The sequence below is a fragment of the Urocitellus parryii genome, chromosome 11 (genome assembly GCF_045843805.1).
Source record: "Urocitellus parryii isolate mUroPar1 chromosome 11, mUroPar1.hap1, whole genome shotgun sequence".
Taxonomy (NCBI): domain Eukaryota; kingdom Metazoa; phylum Chordata; class Mammalia; order Rodentia; family Sciuridae; genus Urocitellus; species Urocitellus parryii.
In genome coordinates, this window is record NC_135541.1 from 38,980,398 (window position 1) to 38,998,859 (window position 18,462).

Sequence of the window (18,462 nt, forward strand, 5' to 3'; positions counted from 1 at the left end):
GGAGAAGACACTATGAGAGAAGCAGAGAGCTTGAGCCATGCCTACTCACATAACAGAAGTCCTAGCTCTTCAACCAAACAGAACAGGGCTCAAATTTGGAGTCTGCTGTTTGCTACCCATAACATCCCCTAGAGCTCCACCTCCAATAGGGTAGCAATCAATTAAGGATGCTCTTTAGATTAAAATTAGTTGAAATTAAATCAATTAATATTCAGTTTCTAAGTATATCAGCCATATTTTGAGTGATCAAAATGTAGTAGCTATCACATTACACGGCATAGATAGAATGTTCTCATTATCAAGAAAATTCTATTGAACAGAAATGATCTTGGAAATAATCTCAGCCTTTTTCTCACAAATATTTAAAGCACAGTGCTTGGCATAGGGTGTATCCTTAATATGTTTTCACTTTATTTCTCAAGGGGTATGTGCCACTTGAGGTCAGAAACTGCAATTAATTATTTTTGTATGCCCAGTGCCTTCCTAGTTCAATTTCAGACTCACAGGGGGTGCTCAGTAAATATATGTTGAACTATATAATGCTTATTCTCCTTATTTTTTCAAATTAAGCTTTCACCTGTTTTCCCAGTGTACTCATTTGTTTTTCATTACCACAATGAAATACCTGAGGCAGGATTTTTAAAAGAAGTACATTAACACAGTTCTGCAGATTTAAGAGCATGGTGCCAGTTCTGGTAAGGACCCTCTTGATTGCCTTTCATCATGACAGAAGCCTATATGTCAGGAAAAGATCCTATCACCAAACAGGAAGACAGAGGGAGAATGGGGTCCCATGATCTTTTCCTAGGGCACTTCTGTAACTGACCTAAGAGCTTCTCACTGGGGACCTACCTCGAAGGTTCTGCCACCTACCAATACTACTGTCCTGGGTACCTAATTCCAACATGTGGACCCTGGGATGGGACATATTCAATCTACAGCACCCACCATGACCTGAACAAAGAATGAAGAGAATAATAAGATTGACTATATTTGTCTATAATACCCACACACACACTATGGAAAGATTTAGTATAGATGCAAGGCTCAATATTTATGGAAGGAAGAAAGGATGGAGGGAGGAAGAGAGGAAGGGAAGAGAGAAGAGGGGGAAGGAAGAAGATTAGTTCTTAACATTTATTTGATGTAATGTGAAGCACTATATTTGTATTACTTAATTTAATACTCATAAAAATGCTATAAAACTGCATTTATCCCCATTTTACTAGTGAAGAAATAAAGACTCAGAAATTCAGAGTCAAAATTCAAGCCCATGTCTGAATTCAAAGTTCATGCTGTCAATTAACACTGCAACCTCCTGTTGTTGAAGAGATGATATTTACTTCCTATCTACTCCAGCAAGTTTTGGTGGTAACAAAATGAGTTAATATATGTGAACACTCACTGTAAAATCTATGAATACCCTGCAAAGTAACCATTGCTATTTTGTGCTTCTCACTATTTAGCACTCTCCTCTGGAGTGCCTGAGTTAGAACGCAGGTAAATTACTTAATCTCTCCATGCCAAACCTCAAAATCAAAACAATAATGGTAGAATAATAATAGTATGAATGCTGCATGGGATTATTTTGGAGATTATATAAATTACTATATTTAAAGTGCTAAGAAGGGTTTCTGCCCATCTTTAACTTCATGTCAGTATTAGCCACTAATATCACTATTATTACTATTACTATTTCATGTTGAAGGAGCAGGAATGGAAACATCTTAGAACTGGAAAATATTCTGACTAGCAGTAAAGAGGCTAATTTCCTACTTTTTTCTAAATCAAAGTATTTTAGTCAAGAGCAATGTAGAGGAAGGTAATTTTATTTTGGCTCAAGTTTTAGAGATTCAGTCCACAGTTGGCCAACTCCGGATCTCTGTGCTTGAGGTGAGACAGAACATCATGGTGGAAAACACAGAGGAGGAAAAGAGCTCAGGGCATGGCAATTAGGAAGCAGAGAGATCTCCTCCAGTCACCAAGGACAAAATACAAACTCCAAAGATACACCTCCAGTGACCTACCTCCTCCTGTCATCCGCTACCTACCTACAGTTGCAGTCCAGTTACTCTATATCAGTGGATTAATCCACTAATTAGGTTACATCACTCATAATCTAATTATTTCACCTCTAAACATTCTTACATTTTCTCACAAAAGAATTTTTAAGGGGTACCACATATTCAAACAGTAACAGTAAGCAAACGTGTTCTTCATTATTTTTTTTTTCCTATCATTCATTCGGAACTCAGAGAAGACAGTCTGTCTGGAACACGTCAGCATTTTGGAGACAAAGCTCTGATCAGTCTCCACTCAGCCCAGGATTTCATATGCAGCCACCAGATATATGACTCCATGAGGTACCTGGTGTAGTTCACCCCTTCAGTTGGAGGACTTACAGTTGAGACCTAGGTTCTCACAGCCCAGAGGATAGAAAGTGAAGGCTGACCACTAGGTCAATGCCCACTGAGCAGGTAGAAGACATGTTTTAGAAATTTCCAATCATCTGCAACAGTAACTATTTGAACAAAATTTTCCCCTCTGTGGTCTTCTAGAAGGTCCAAAGCCACTTTGTTAATAGTAAGTAAAAGAATGAGAATTAGAATCCATCCTTCACTTTAGTGGTGTTTATTATGTTCGTTGTCCTTAAAAGATGGACTACACTTGGACTTCAGAGAGCTTCTCAGACTTCACTGGGGCAAGAGGTGGGAGTATGGAGACAGAGGAAGCTGATTGAATTTATTATCAAACATGTATTCGATGGTAGAGAATAGTTTCCACAGATGCTGACTCCAGTTTCTGAAAAGTCAAGGGCCCCAAATTTTAGAACCCTCACACACTTGGAATAACACATTTCAAGAGCAATTTCTTGCTTTCTTTCTTTGAATAGCTATGGTGCAACACTGAGAACTGGCATAAGAACTTGCCAGCAACCCCTGCTCCAGGAAAGTCAGGGGAATATGTAATGGGAGTTCTTAGGATAGTAAGTCACTGAGCATCAGCCTCGCAGGTGGGAGGGACTTAAAGTGAGGATGGGTCCAAGACAGATGGAAATCTCCTCCCCCGATACAATCCACTAACTGTGACGGGTGGTGGGGCAGATGAGGAGAACAAGGGCAAGGAACTGTGAAAACTCCAAGATTTTCCTTGGCATTTAAGATGATGATTGTTGAGACAGCCCAGAAAGAAGAAAGTGGGGAAGAGGCAAGCCAGAAAGAAAGGGGAGAAGGGAGAGAAAGCAGCTTCTATTGAGCACTTCTGTGTGTTCAGACCTAACGAGTGGACGTGTTAAATGGATCCTTTCATTTAAGCTTCACTGAAGTCGGTCAGACAGTGGCGATTATTCTCATTTTATAAATAACAAAACTTGAGGTTTCAGAAAAGCATATAACCAGTGTAAGATATGGCAGTCATTAAGTATTAGGATGAAATTCAAACTCAGGTCTTTCTTGCCTTAAAGCTCCCGGTCCCTTGGCTACATCCATACGGAGCCTCAGGGATATGATCACAGAGAATCCTCATAAAGCACCACAAGGAAGATTAATATCACCCCCATTTCCCAAACAAGGAAACTGAGATTCAGAGAGAGTCAAGGATTTGCTGGTAGGATTTCATGGAGAGATCTCAGCTCAGGAGGCAGACAAATCCTAGATCCACACCCCAGTTTTACTCTGTATCAAATAAATGATGGGAGAACAATATGTGCTTTATGAGGATCCAGGGAGACAAAGATGTGTACAGTGCCTGGTGCAGTGTGGCTTCTCAATAAACGGTAGCTGTAAAGCTAAAGGAGCCAAAAGGCTTCACACACACATCCCCAGGAGTGATATCTGAGGAATCTCAGCTGACTCTTAACAGTAGATAGGAGCAGGGTCAGTTTTGACCACTTGGTCTTAAACACCTGGCCAGAGCATATATAGCCCAAGCACAGTCCTACATGGGCATTTAAAAATAAAAACAATGTTTTGTGATTTTTTTTTTTAAAGATAATATTTTTGTTCATTTGGCACTGGGGATTGAACCCAGAGTCTTTTTTTTTTTTAATATTTATTTTTTAGTTCTCGGCAGACACAACATCTTTGTTTGTATGTGGTGCTGAGGATCGAACCCGGGCCGCACGCATGCCAGGCAAGCGCGCTACCGCTTGAGCCACATCCCCAGCCCTTGTGATTTTTTTAATGTCATTTAAGATGTACACTTGTGTCAGACCTACCAAAAGTAAGGAAAGCTGGAGGTTATAAAGGAGAGGTTCTTGTGGGGAGGGCCCAATAAAAATGGTCACAAAGGACTGTAGAGTCACAAGTTTGTCCTGAGTTAATTTGAGTCTGATCTCATAGGCCTACAAATCTTCCTAACCTCCTACATTGATAAACTTGATCTGATTTTTATTGATATGATTATGAGTTACTGTCTTTATGGTTTTCAGAGCTGAGATTAATTAATTGCCTTTGTGCTAATTGTTTATAAAAATGCAAACCAACCTGTTTGTTTGGTGTTGTCTTAGCATGATCCCTGCCCTATGTATGCCTGTGTGGTCACCTGCCATATGCCTTTGTGGACCTCTGGACTGTCCTGATGCTGAATACGCTTAACTGTCCATGCCCCACCCAATAGAGAACACAGACTTTGGGTCTCTTCCTCCAATTTTGCCATCTTTCAGCAGGAAGCAGCGTAGAGATGTCATTGCCCATTTCTCCATAGAAATGGAATGTAGAAATTGATAGTGGGGAAATGTAACAGTGGTCCTTGCTGCTCTGCCACTGGGACTTACTTTTTAAATGAATATGTTTCTTTCCCTTCCTCTCTCTCTGTTCCTCCCTAATCTCTCCCCATCCCTAATCTTGGGGGAAACAGGATTACCTTTCATCCCCATTTTATACAGATTTATCTGTCCTTGAGTACACACCCACCATAGGAATGAAGTAATCCAGACTTTGGGGATGGCACTAGAAGAATCTCAGAAATGACTGTCTCCCAAATTAACAAGTGAATTACAACTTCAACAGAGAACACGTGTAATACAGCCTTTGAGTTACCTCTTTAAAAGCCTCCTGTTCCTGCTGATGGGCAGAATCACAGCCTCTCCTTTGCTAGCAAAGCAATAAAACTGGTTTTCTTTTTCTCAAAAGGAAAAAAAAAAGGTACTTGCCATTTTTATCCTTACCTAATTCACATTTATTTTATGAAATTAAATGAAAAAAAATGTTTAGGGTCACCACACACTGCCTTCTGCATAGTAAGTATCCAAAAACTATAGCTATTAGTGTTAAGTATCAGAAATGGCCTTTGTGCTCTCATCCTCTCCTGCTCTCATCTTCCCTCTCCAACAATGGTGAGGGGAAGCCCCCATCCTACCTAGAAGGCAGCATTTCCTCCATCATAAGGCCCTAGGATTCCCTGGGGCGCAATCTGATCGCTCCTCCCCTTTCCTCTGCTAGCCACTGGTATTAGACCTGTCTCCACCGCAATCTTCCCATGTCTCGGGATAGAATAATATCCACGTCCTTCCTCTGAGGGATGTAAGGTAGCTTAAATAATTAACTATTGTAAGGTGCTTTGAAAAGAGAGCACAAAACGCCATAAATCCTGAAAATTAATTCATAAAATCAGTGGTGGACTTGACAATTATATATGTCGTATTTGTTCAGCTGTGAGAAGGGTACAGAATGTCAACGTGTGGAGTGTGGTCCAAGTCTCTCAAGACCAAGGATTTCCTGCAACTCTAGATCATCTGTGTTCTCTAAGGTGAAGGCCATAATCCAATCTCCAAAACATAGCATTTGGAATAGCTGTATTTTATTAATTGTTTTTTAGCCTTGCCATTCTTAGACCTAACCTGCATGGCGACCTCTCTTGCAAATGGCTGGGTGAGCAGCCCAGAGACTTGGAGTTAACAGAGCTGTGTTGGAGTCCTGATTCTATCACTTTCCAACTGATTATTACACTCTCCTTCTCCCTCGAAAAAGAAAAAGGTAAATGGTAATTCTAGTAATTTAGATTGCTGTAATGAGCCCATGAGATAATGCCTATGCGTTCATTCACTGGAATTTACGGAATAACTTATGCCAAAACAAATTTATATTATGCAATAGGAATAAAAGCAAAAATTCCTGGTCTTAATTGTCAAAACAGAATAGTGAACTGATGATTGCTCTAGGGTGAGCTAAGACCTTAACACTCCAAGTGTGGTCCACAGATCAGCAGCAACAGCAATAGCATCCAGGAGCATGCTAAAAACACAGAATCTCAACCCCAGACCTACTAAATCCAAATCTGCATTTTTTTACGGCTCCTGGGGTATTCCTATGCACATGAAATATTGAAATGCTCTGGGCTTGGGGCAATCTAAGAAACATACAGTGTGCTTGTAGGAATAAACAAGTTATAATGCAGACATTTTCTAGATAGGTGTGGCTGGTGGCTGGTGGCTGCTAAGGGGAGCTGGTGTAGACTGTTAGGCATTCATTGTAGTGGGAGGAACATATGCAAAAACCAGCATGATACCATCCAGAAATCTGAAGAACTCCGATATTTCGGTATTGTGATGAAAATTTTCTTTTTAAATCAATAAATGCAATATAAATATTACTCAGAATTAAAAGAGAATAAAATTATGGCATTTGCAGATAAATGAAGTTGGAGAATATCGTGCTAATCAACCAGTCCCCCCAAAAAAACAGGCTGATAAGTGGATACTGATCCATAATGGAGGGTGGGGTGGGGAGAATGGAGGAACTCTGATTGGGGCAAGGGGAAAGAGGGAAGGGGAGGGGAGATTGGGGGCAGGAAAGTTGGTGGAAACAGATGAACATCACTACCCTAGGTACATATGGTACGACTCTACATCATGTACAACCAGAGAAATGAAAAGTTGTGCATCATTTGTGTGCAATCGAAATGCATTCTGCTGTCATATATAACTAATTAGAACAAAAATAAATGCTGTAGAGTTAGTTGTCCTTATTCTTCAAATATAGCTCCTCAACAACACCTAAGATCCCATGCTGGTCATTTTAGTGTGCACTACATTGATGTCAGCCTGCATCTGAGTTTTAGCTTTAACTCTAACTGCTTCTGTCACATAAACTGCAAATGAAATTACTGGCAGGGAATTTTCAACAGTAAGGAGGTGAGATTGAAATATGTAATTTGTATCCCTTTTCAAATGTGTTTGGTGTTTGAGAGACACAGAGAGAGAGAGAGAAAATGGGAGAGAGAGAGAAGGAGGAGATGGAGGAGGAGGAGGAGGAGGAGAAAGAGAAAGAGGAGGAGGAAAGAACAGGAGAAAAGAGAAAAAAATTACATAATGATTTTCAGTCTAGCTTTCCCTGTATCTTGTATGGAAAGCAAGGCTGTCAAGCATAAATACTCTTCACACTTGAGTTTCTGCTATTCTTGGGCACTTATATTATTTGGGTTTATCTCTTTTTACTCTCTTGGTCTTTCATTGACCTCTGTTTTGTTATTTTCTACACAGTTTGGAGCTGTGAACAGTCACTCCATGTATTGATGCGTGTCCAGGCTCCTCCGGTGTGGCCCACAAGGCTCCGTGCTCCGCCCCCGCCTGATTTCCTAGGCTTACTCAAAGTTCATTCCCAGTCTGCAAATAGAAATAGTTTCCCTCTCTTGAGAATACCCAGGATCTGGCACTGAGTCCTCTGGAAATACTCTTTCCTCTACCCAGAGCCTCAGAAAAATCCTCCCTCCTTGGTAGGAAGAGTTGCAGTGGCTATCATCTATTTAGGACCTATTACGCATGCATATTTAGCAATTTTTATTCACCCTTTTCTGATTAGTAAGAATGCAATCATTTTATGGACCTAAATTTTTGTCCCACACTCTGTTTTCTGAGGAATCCTAATGGCATTTACAATTTGCAACATATCTTCATATGGGGTACTCTAATTTTAACTTCTAATGACTTGAGGTTGTACATGTCAGTTACAGTCAATCTCACTCTTACATAGTAATTCATTATTAAATATTTAATATTTTAATATTAATCCATTCAGCAGATTTAGTGAGAGCAGAAACTATGGCCCAGACGACAACCCTTCACTCCACTCTCTTGTAAGCTTTTGGATTTAATTAACCCTTTCCTTTCATCTTCACAGGTGCTCATATTTTATTGACCTTTGTGGTCATCTTCTCCAGCCTTTGCTCCAACATGCCCACCAAGTTCAGCCTTCACTTGAGCACTTTCAGTGAAGGAAGACTTGCTTCCCAAAAGGATGTCCTTTAGAATGGACTTTATCATATTGAGCAGAATTCTACCTCCTGTATCTACCACTACCCATCAGTCTGGTTCCACTCTGTTCCTTCACAGAAGTCAGTTCCATAAAATCTTTATAGAATCATCATATGTCTGTAATGATCAAAACTCCAGGGTCATCTTCTACAACTTCTTCATTTCAGAAATATAAAGGGACTTGCTAATGACAAACTCACATCAATGAAATACCTGTGATGAAAACCTCCCCAGTCTCAGGCCAGCTACTCCATAAGAACCTGTGTCTTCTTAATTTATCCTGATTGAGTTAATCAACAAACCAGCCTTGCATACTCCCTGTGTGTGCTCCAGTATTTCCTATTATTTTCACTAACTTCTTTTAGCTTTCACAAGACATTAGATAAACAAAGATTTAGGGCTTGAGTCTGCCTTGTTACAAACTCAGTTGCTTCCAATCAAATTACTAAATCATTTTACTAGTTTCTATCAAAAACATGCCTTTTAAATGGAACTTGAACTGATCATTGAACAAATACATATGCAACTCATACTACAGGTCAGGCATTACAATGTGCTAGGGAAGTCACAAAATTGACAAAGGCATGGTATCTGCCCTAGATAAACTTGCAGCAATCCACTTAGGGAGATCATGCTAACCTAGAGGTTAGGGGTATGAACTCAGTGTCCAATGGGCCTGGGAGAGAATCACACCTCTCCCAATTTATTAGTTACACAATCCTGGACAAATTGCTTTATTTCAGTAAATCTCTATGTCATTATTGGTAAAATGAGGTTATATGATATGGCATTAGTCTCAGTGTATCCTAATGAGCATTGTAAATTATAGCCATTATTACAATCATTATAATTAATAAATCTCCTATTAATTTAGCAAATGATTAGTCTATGTTCCCTGAGAAGCAACCTGTTATTTGTGGTTGACACAGATATAAGCCATCCAGATTCCCTGTAAGGAAGATCTTGCTGACCAGCTGTGAAAAGTGGAATGAACGCAGTCTCCAGATGCCAGCAACACCAGGGTCTGCACTAGCTGGGAGGAGCTTGTTGCTCATGTTGTGCCCTTTCTTAAGGCAGCTGGGATCTGGAGACGAGGCAAGGTGGAGACATGGAGCCCAGATTAAATCAACTCTAAAGTGCAAAATCCACTCCAGCTCTCCCTCTGCCTGATCCTGCTTCCCCACAGATATTGATCTCTAGTAAATTCCATGTCTATCTCTGCCTCCAGGGAACCCAACCTGTGACAGCTTTGGTATTACATTGCCTAAGTCTGAATTCTGACGTCCATTTTCTGGGCTGTCTTGGGGAGAGTCCTCTCAAGGTGTGTTTCCTTGATTTCTTCATCCATGGATGATTTTATATATATATATATATATATATATATATATATATATATATATATGCAGTACTGTGGATTAAACTCAGGAGCTTGAGCATGGTTCTTCACCTATAAAATGAAACAGTTATTAGTCTCTACCTCACAGAGGTAATGTGAAGATCAAACAAGTTAATTCACATTCAGAGCTTCAAAGATTCAGGAAGTATTAGTTGCTGTTTCCAACATGACCATAGGCCAGGCCCTGCACCACACCTAGGAACACATCAACCTGTTGTGGCCCTTGCTCATGGAAGAGTTCTACAAAGCAGTATGACAGATGCATGTGTCAATGACAAAGAGACACTGTATTTGTGGAAATAAAATGTTATTTAAGAATCCATGATTAGAATACAATATACTACTGATGCTGGGATGGACTTGGAGAAAGGTAGTCAGGAACTGTTTCATAAAGGAAACATGGCTATGCAAAGATGGGGCAGAAGTTTGACATGAATTCAGGTCAGGCCATGATATCCAACCCGCCTCATCTTCTACCCCACACGATCTAGTAATAACCTAGTAATAATCCCTGTGGCTGCACTCGCAGTACATAAGGATGTCCACTTCCATCTTCTTTCAGTCCACCATCTTCTTAAGGCAATGCCCTAAAACCTCAGCAATCACCTGAACCCCAAGATCAGATGAAGCTCTACTACCAAGTTTTCCTCACAACAGGCCAAACAAGAAGGCATTATTAAGTCAATTGGATTTCTAAGTTTCACTCAGGATATACAAAGGTCATTTCACCTGAGTGAGTCACAAGGCCTCTATGCATCCTGAAGACTAGAAGATTTTCTCCCATTCACAAGCTTTTCCAAGAGGGACAGCTAAAAAAAAAAAAAATGAAAGTATGCAGTATTACTCCCTCAGAGCTAATTTTTCTCATAAATTTTATTTATAATACAAATAAAAAGACAAGGTTTTTTACTTATGCTTATAACCCAAAGAGCAGAGTGATTGTTATACTTAATTACCAGCTACTTGACTTATGTATTTTAATAAAACAGGCAATGTATGCATATTCTCCCAAAATTCACAGATATCATGGGAACTGTAAATTAGGTTAAACAGTAACTTGCTTTTAACATACCTGACACTGTTATATAAAAATAAATGACATATTAAACGTGTGTGTGTGTGTGTGTGTGTGTGTGTGTGTGTGAAACAAATTGAATGGGTAAGGAAAGTATGAGGGAGGAAGAAAATGTGTTAATTTTATCCTCATGGTAACATCCATGAAATAGAAAAATCATTCCCATTTTACACATAGACAGCAGAGATAAGCAATGTTCAACAAAGTCATGGCCAGAACAAAAAGGCCTTCCTAAGACGACAACAGTGAATATAAAGAGTTTGAACATTAAATCCCAAAGACCCACGTTCATATTGCAGGTCAGCCATTCATTTGTGGGAACTTGGGCATGTTTTTTAATTTCTCTGTACCTCAGTCACGCAGCTGTAGAATGGTAGGTAAAGTAACTCCTGTCTTTCAATTCATTGTGAGAACTAAACAAGGTTCAGTGAATATCCAACAACAATTAGGTCTCTGTTTCCTTTTCCTTACCAAGTTCCATGGTCCTCCCACTCTCTGAACATGTATAGGGTTTCTAGGATCATACTGTCAAATCCCATCCCTGCCCTGTTGGTTGGATCACAGAGGGGAGAATGGCTCAGGGTCAGATACCCTGCCCAACAAACCTAGAGCGATATAGCTCTGCCCCTGCCCCCACACTCCAGCTCCCTCTGTTACTCAGAATCCATGAGTTAATGGATTCATTACTAACTCCTTTAGCAAGGTTCCAACTTAGTCTGTGTCAAAACCTAGAGTTTCTAGAATCTAGGCAGTTTAGAGGCTTTCTTGCACATCAGCACAGAACTTCCCCAAGCCCATTCTATACATCATTTGTTCCAAGAGGGTATCTGCTACAGGACCACTGTTATAGTCTGTGGTTCTGCAGTGTCCTGATGTCCATCTACTGATGGAGTGAACCAAGAGGATCTGAAGTGGAGTCACATCCTCAGCCTCATTTTCACCACCATTCTCATTTTGTGGAGGACCTGACCATATATTGTGGGATCAGTGCTCTACAGAGCACAATTTCAGAGACATGACCTCTATAGAAATCATTTTGGATGTGCAGAAAAAAGACTTTTAGTCCACCTAGAATTTTGCTAAAACTTCAAGTTCTAGAAATCTGGAGGTCCTGGGCATTGATCATCATCTACTTCAACACTTTTGTATTACCCACAGGAAGGACAAGATTCAGAGATGGTAAGTGACTCTCCTAAAAAGAAAGTTAGTGGACAATGGAGAGCTGAACCCATTTCCCTGAGCCCACACCACTACTGTCTGCACAATCACAGGAACTTTCTGTTTTCAGCCGAAGTCATAGGTTGTAAGAGAATCTGATACCTACCGATTCATTTGTTCATTTACAAATATTCATTGAATATCTTCTTTGTGCAAGAAAATAGATACTAAGTGCCAAAGACCTAAAAGCTCTGATGCCATCCTTACAGAGTTTACATTCTAATGTAAATTAAGACATATAAATATCAAACAGAGAACACAGTCTGATTCTGCTCCCAGGGAGGTGCGTTCAAAAGAGTAAGAAAATGGGAAGATAAAAGGAGACTCCCAGAAGAAGGAGATTCTGAAAGAAAAAGAAGCACCTACCATGTGATAAAGGTCAGGAAGGGTTGGCCTCCAGTGGATAAGGCTGTACACAGGCACAGAGGCTGGGGAAGATATGCCTCCTTGGTGGCAACCGGGCATAGAGAAGGACATTTCTGATGCTCTGAAGCTGGTGATCTGTCATTTCTGTTCCTACACTTGTTTATTCATTGATTTTTTCACTCATTCATTCATTTCACAAATATTGATTAGTATTTATTATGGATTAAGGACATGTGAAATATAGCAACAAGTTCTATCAAAAAAAAAAAAACAGCCCCCAGACCAAATCTCTACTCATCCCTTCACACACACACACACACACACACACACACACACACACACACACAGAGAGAGAGAGAAAAGAGAGAGAGAGAGAGAGAGAGAGAGAGAGAGAGAAAGAGAGCGCTTTCCTGCTCTTGGCTTAATGAGCACAGTAAAGGATAGTAACTGTCCCAAGTACAAGAAAGTCTCAAGTCTCTACCAGTTAAAACTTTCCTTGGCCTGGTTGGAAATTCTCCATTGGCTTTTAAAATTACCTGCCCTCCTGGCTCCAGGCTGTTCCCACAGTTCATAACCCCCCACAGCTGCCTGCTCTTTCCTGAGACCTTTCTAGGGTAATTAACTGCCTTTCAGGTGCTGCTCTTTTCCTGCTCTATGAATGTGAATTGGGGCTCCATTCAGAGTGCCCCCCCCCCTGCAGGCTGCAGTGATCCAGCTCCTCTTCAGAGCTGCTGGAATGGAATGCTCCCCGAGCTCAGGCCCAACTCCTTCCTAGAAGGCTTGCCTCTGAGATTTTTTTTTTTAAATGCCATCTACCTTGAGATGACAATCTTCATTTTTCTCACAAGAATTTGCTTTGGGGAGAGAAAAATACAAAGTGTCAGCAAAGCACTTGAGCTTAGAAATCAGAGAAACGTGACTTTGATGCTAGTAAGTTATTTTACCTTTGTTAAGACTCTACTTGCTGTATACACAAAATGGACATTGGAGCATCCACCTCATAGGGTTATTACTAGTTGCATAAGATAGTGTGGGTAAAGTACCTGATAGTAACAGGTGACTGGTGACCCATCTAGCTCTCACCTTGGCCTTCAAACCTCAGTGTGTGCTTCTTGACAAATTGTGATAGCTCAGTGTCCAAAGGTGACCAAGGACGTAATTCTTTTTGGACGAAAGGTTAATCATGGGTTTCTTTGATTACCTCCTTGTAGGTAATGCATTAATAAACCTACAAGCTAGATATGATACTTCTTATGGATCAAATTATAAATGGTGTTTATTTATGAAAAATTCCACATTTAATTCCTAATTTATCAATGGAGTCAGAATGGGAATTTTTTTTTGGTAATTATCCAATTGAAATTTCCACTTCTTACAAATAGTCATGTATGTGTCCCTTGGCTGGTAACTTAAACTCTTTGACTCTCAGTTTTCCTAATATAAAAGTTCTGTATTCCATTGAAATACGTAAGATAAATGCACCTAAGGTATAATTTTTTCTCAATGCTGTTTCCCTAGTAATTAAAAATAACAGAAAATAAAAACCATCCTTACCATCAGTTGGACAGTATTCAGGAAAAACAAAACAAAAGGGGGGGGGGAAATAAACTGGAGAAAACAAACATAAAAAGTTAGCTGTAACATAAAGAAACATTCATTATGAATTTTATTACTCCAACTACAGTAAACTGTGTTGGAATCTGAGCTGCAAAGCCACCCATTAAACTGTCTGCTCTTTCCTGTTTAAACAAGGCCCCTCTTGGGCTGCAGCGGCCTGAGCCTTCGTGGGTCTGCATCCAGGAAGGAAGACGTTTCTACGGTAACCGAGGAGGCCTCCTCTGGAGGCTCCCTGGGAGAGGCCAGGATCTGGTGCAAGTGACAAACCCCAGTTCCCTTGATAACATGCAGAAAGGTAGCAGCCATGATGTCCAGGCATGAGCAGAATGAGCGCATTCAGGCGTGAAATCCCTTTCAATCGGTCGTTTGTTCCCCTTGATGGAGAATTCACTTTGTGCCACTCTTGAAAAATGGCTGATCTAGGCTCCGTGGTGTGTACATAATAAATGTTTCAGAAGGAAAGATATTTTTGTGATGGGGTGGGGGTTGTTGGTATCCTGTGTTAATTTGGTTCCAGTTTTTAGAAGCCTTGCAAGAGAGGGCAGAAAATAGCCCAATGGCTTCACTTTTAAAATTGAGAAATAGGTCATGAGGAGGGTTTGTGGGGGAGGAGAAGACCCGTCAGAGTCATAAGGTGAGTTGGTTGGCTTCAAAACAGATCCGAGGCTCTTGCTTAAAAAGGCTTGAATTGCATGATTGTGACTGTTGTAACAGAGGTGGTGAGTGCTCTCCCAGGGACCTGGACAAGAGACAGTCTAATATTAAAGAAAAATACCTAAGGCCACCAGCTAGAAAGAGGACGTGGAGCTCAGCTGAGAAGTAAGAATGAAAACGGTTGCTACCATTTACTTGGCAGTACAATGTGCTCAATTCGTTATAAGCATTGTCTCATTAAATCTTCACAACCACCTATTCAGTGAGTGCCAGATTTGGCCACTTTTTTGTGTGGTTGGTTTTTAGAGGGAGAAACAGTCCTTCCCACTTAGGTAATAGATGGCATGGTCAGGATTCAAACCCAGGTCAGTATGATTCCAAAGCCAAGGTTCTTTATTGACTACTTGTTTACTTCTATAACTAAGTGCAAGAGTCTGGCATGTGGGAAGGTTGGAAACAGTGCTCTGGGCTGAAGAAACAGTCCAGACAAAGGCACAGAGGTACAGTGTATGCTGTCTCCATCTGGTACCTGTCAACTCGCAGCGAAACCACCAATCTCCTGCAGCCTTGTCTGGGGAAAAGGAAGCCTTGGCATTGCTTCCAAATCCTAAGTACCTGACTCTGGCCAGAGCGGGACAACATGAAACTTACCCAATAATAAAATCCCACACACAGTTGGTGGCCTGAGTGCATCCCCTATATCATCCTGGAACCTGGGGTAGTAAAATCCGTAATGAACCATTCTCTGTTTTACGACTCGTTTTACAGCCATGGAGGCTCTAATCATTTGGATCCCTCCCTGTTTGGGACACACAGGGTCTGAAGAATTTCCATCTCAACTTCTTTCCATGGGGACACTTTGACCCTCCATGCCTAGAGCCAAAGTGGTTCTAGTTCCATAAACGGACTTTCATGGAAAATCCATGGTTGAAGTGAATGGAAAAATTGCCTGCCGACAATGGTCCAATCCAAACAGTGAAAAATGAGGAAGGTCATCCAGAGGTCAAGGCCAAACTGGCCACATACAGGTAGGGATTCTCCAGAATATACCAGCCATAATTGAACGCTTGCTTATGAAAGGTGAAAGAAGTGGGGAAAGAAAAAAGGAGTAGGAAAATTCACTTGTGAGTAGAACACTTTATACAGCATGTCACACCCTCACTATAATTCCTTCTTGCCACTGTATGGAGAAGAAATGAAGTTTTAGGTTATGTTGCTCACCTGAGATCATATAGAGTGGGTGGCCAAGCCAGGATTTCTACCCAGAACACTCTGATCCCCAAACCTCCACTCTTTCCACATTGCTTCAAAATTTCCAATACAATAGTCAGATGGAATTATAATTTTTTGCCACTATTTCATCCTAGGTTCCTCAGAAGCCTGTTAGGTTAGAAGAAAAGAGAAGCCCATGCTTTGGCAGACAGAATGGCACAGTGGCAAGTAACTTCTTTGTCCTAGGTTCTGTGCTAGTTCCAGAGAATTGAGATTCCTTCATTCTATAGGTCTGTCAGTCAACCAACAGATGTGTTTAGGTACACAGCAAGGTGCTGATGCTAAAGGGGTAAGTAAAAGGTGGAAACCAACCTTCAGAAACATTCTCACACTGAGGAATGCTATGAAGGAGCAGTGTGTGCAGCAATGGTGGGTGGGATGGGTAGAGGAGAGAGGAGCTGGTGATGTAATTGAAGGCAGAGAAAGTGTCCCAAAAGTGTAAATAGTCAAGTTAAGCAAGACTGGTGTCACAGATGGGGCAGTGGGAGATACACTGGGGGACACGGGAGACAACAGGGAAGGCAAGATGTAAAGCAGGAGTGCATTGACCCTATGCTATGGAATCTGAGAGGTAAGGCAGTCTACCTAACCTGGGGGCAGGGGACCAGAGAACACGTTCTAGAAGCAGTGATGTGTAAGCTGGCCATTGCAGGATGCTCGAGAAATTGACAGATGAAAGATTGAGTAGTGCACACAGAAGAAGCCGAACAGGCAAAGACTCACAGGTGAGAGAGAATGTAAACATCCGGGGAAGTGGAAGCACTTGTGTGTGTGTTCTGGAAACCAAGAGGGAAAAAAAAGACCCAGATGAAGTGAGAATGTCAAAGGGAGTGGAGTGGGTGGCAAATAAGTCTCCTACAGAGGGACATCATTCTGGTGACAGACCCATACAGGACCTACAGGACAGGTACGAGGTGATAGGAGATATGTTCTGGTGTGGATAGTAACAAGGCAGATGTTGCATCATGAGAGGGGAGAGACATAGGAAAGGGAAAATGAGCTAATATTTATTGAGCGCCTACTGCATGCCACAGACTTCAGATAGCAAAAGATAAAGGGACCTGGCACATTCACATCTAGAAGCCGTGAGCCAGTATTCAAACTATCCTTCTTATCTTCTGGAACCACGTTATACCTTTATTTCCAAGGACTTTCTAGGCCCACCAGAGTATTACCCAAGTGCATAATCAAGATTGACAAACAATAATGAATTAGCCAGGATTTTCATGTGTAAATGACATGGGTCTAACTTCAGTTTGGTTAGTCAGAATTGGCCAGTTAAGGAAATGAATAGCATCCAGGCATACGAGGAGCAGGAATCCATCCACCTGGCCCTCGGGAGCATCAGGACCCACTAAGACCCTCTGTCCTCCCTGTATGCCTCTCAGCCTGTGTGCTTTGTGCTTCCTTCCTCCACGTGGCAAAAGCATGGATATCTACGGTTCTAAAGCCTCACATCTTACGGCCTCTGCCACCACAGAAGGACCCACTCTCTGTTTTGAGTTTTAAACCCAAGGAAATATCTCCAGTTTTGCCCCATGTAAGTCAAGTGCTTAACTCCTATGTATTGAGGGTCAGTGTCCAAAACTCTTTGTGAGTTCAACAGCCACTCCAAAGGGCATCTACTAAATTAATGACAGTTGTCATTACTGGAGATTGGAAATGCCCCAGAGTCTGAACTGAGGGAGCATGCGGATTCTATGATGACCTCCTGTGACTGTCACAACAGGCACCAGAGATAGTGATTATCTCCAGGTTAGAGACAAGGGAACTGAGAGTCAGAATGACCTCTAAGCTTGTCCAAGCTCTCAAGTTACAAGTAGAGACAGGTTCAAATCCTTTCTCATTCCAACGCTGTGTACTTAGTTCCTATGTTCACTCCTCAGCACCTGGGACCCATACCCCATTCATTGGCTTCTATGGGCACCAAAACCACCTCGGCGGATGTAACCCAGAAGTTCTGGGATCTAACACTGCCATCATCCAGCTGTGTGGACTTGGACAGGGCCCCTCATCTCTCTGGACCTCGGTTGTACTATGGTGAAAAATGGAAATAGTAATTCCTATTTATCTACTTCAATGATAACGAGATCAAAACCACAAGGAAAAGTGCTTAGGACAAAAAAAAAAAAAAATCCCATGCAAAGCAAAGGTGACCTATTGTCATTTTATTTCTCATAATCCTAGTTGCCTTGACTTTGTGGCTTTCTACCTTTAAAGACACACTTGTCCTTTGAAATAAGAGTATGTTTGCAAAGAGCCAAAACGGCAGACAGACCCAAATTTAGGCCAAATATATATACTTTTTAGAACTCCAGATTGACAGAATTTAACTGAGGAAACGGAGACAGAGTTAATTTATCCCAAATCCAAAAGCCGGGCTCTTCTTGGCTTCTTAAAACAGACAGAAACATTGTTCCTCGGGGCTCATTCTCTGCCGACACCACCTGCTTTCTGCTTATTTTTTCATTTCACCGGGTTCATTGGTATTGAATTATAATTGGTTTCTGCTGGATGTGCTCATGCTGTGAAGCTCTGATTAACAAAAAGAGAGATCTTTCTTTCATTTGGGAACCGAGTTCTGCCGTGTGCAGGGCCTCAGATGGCACTCCT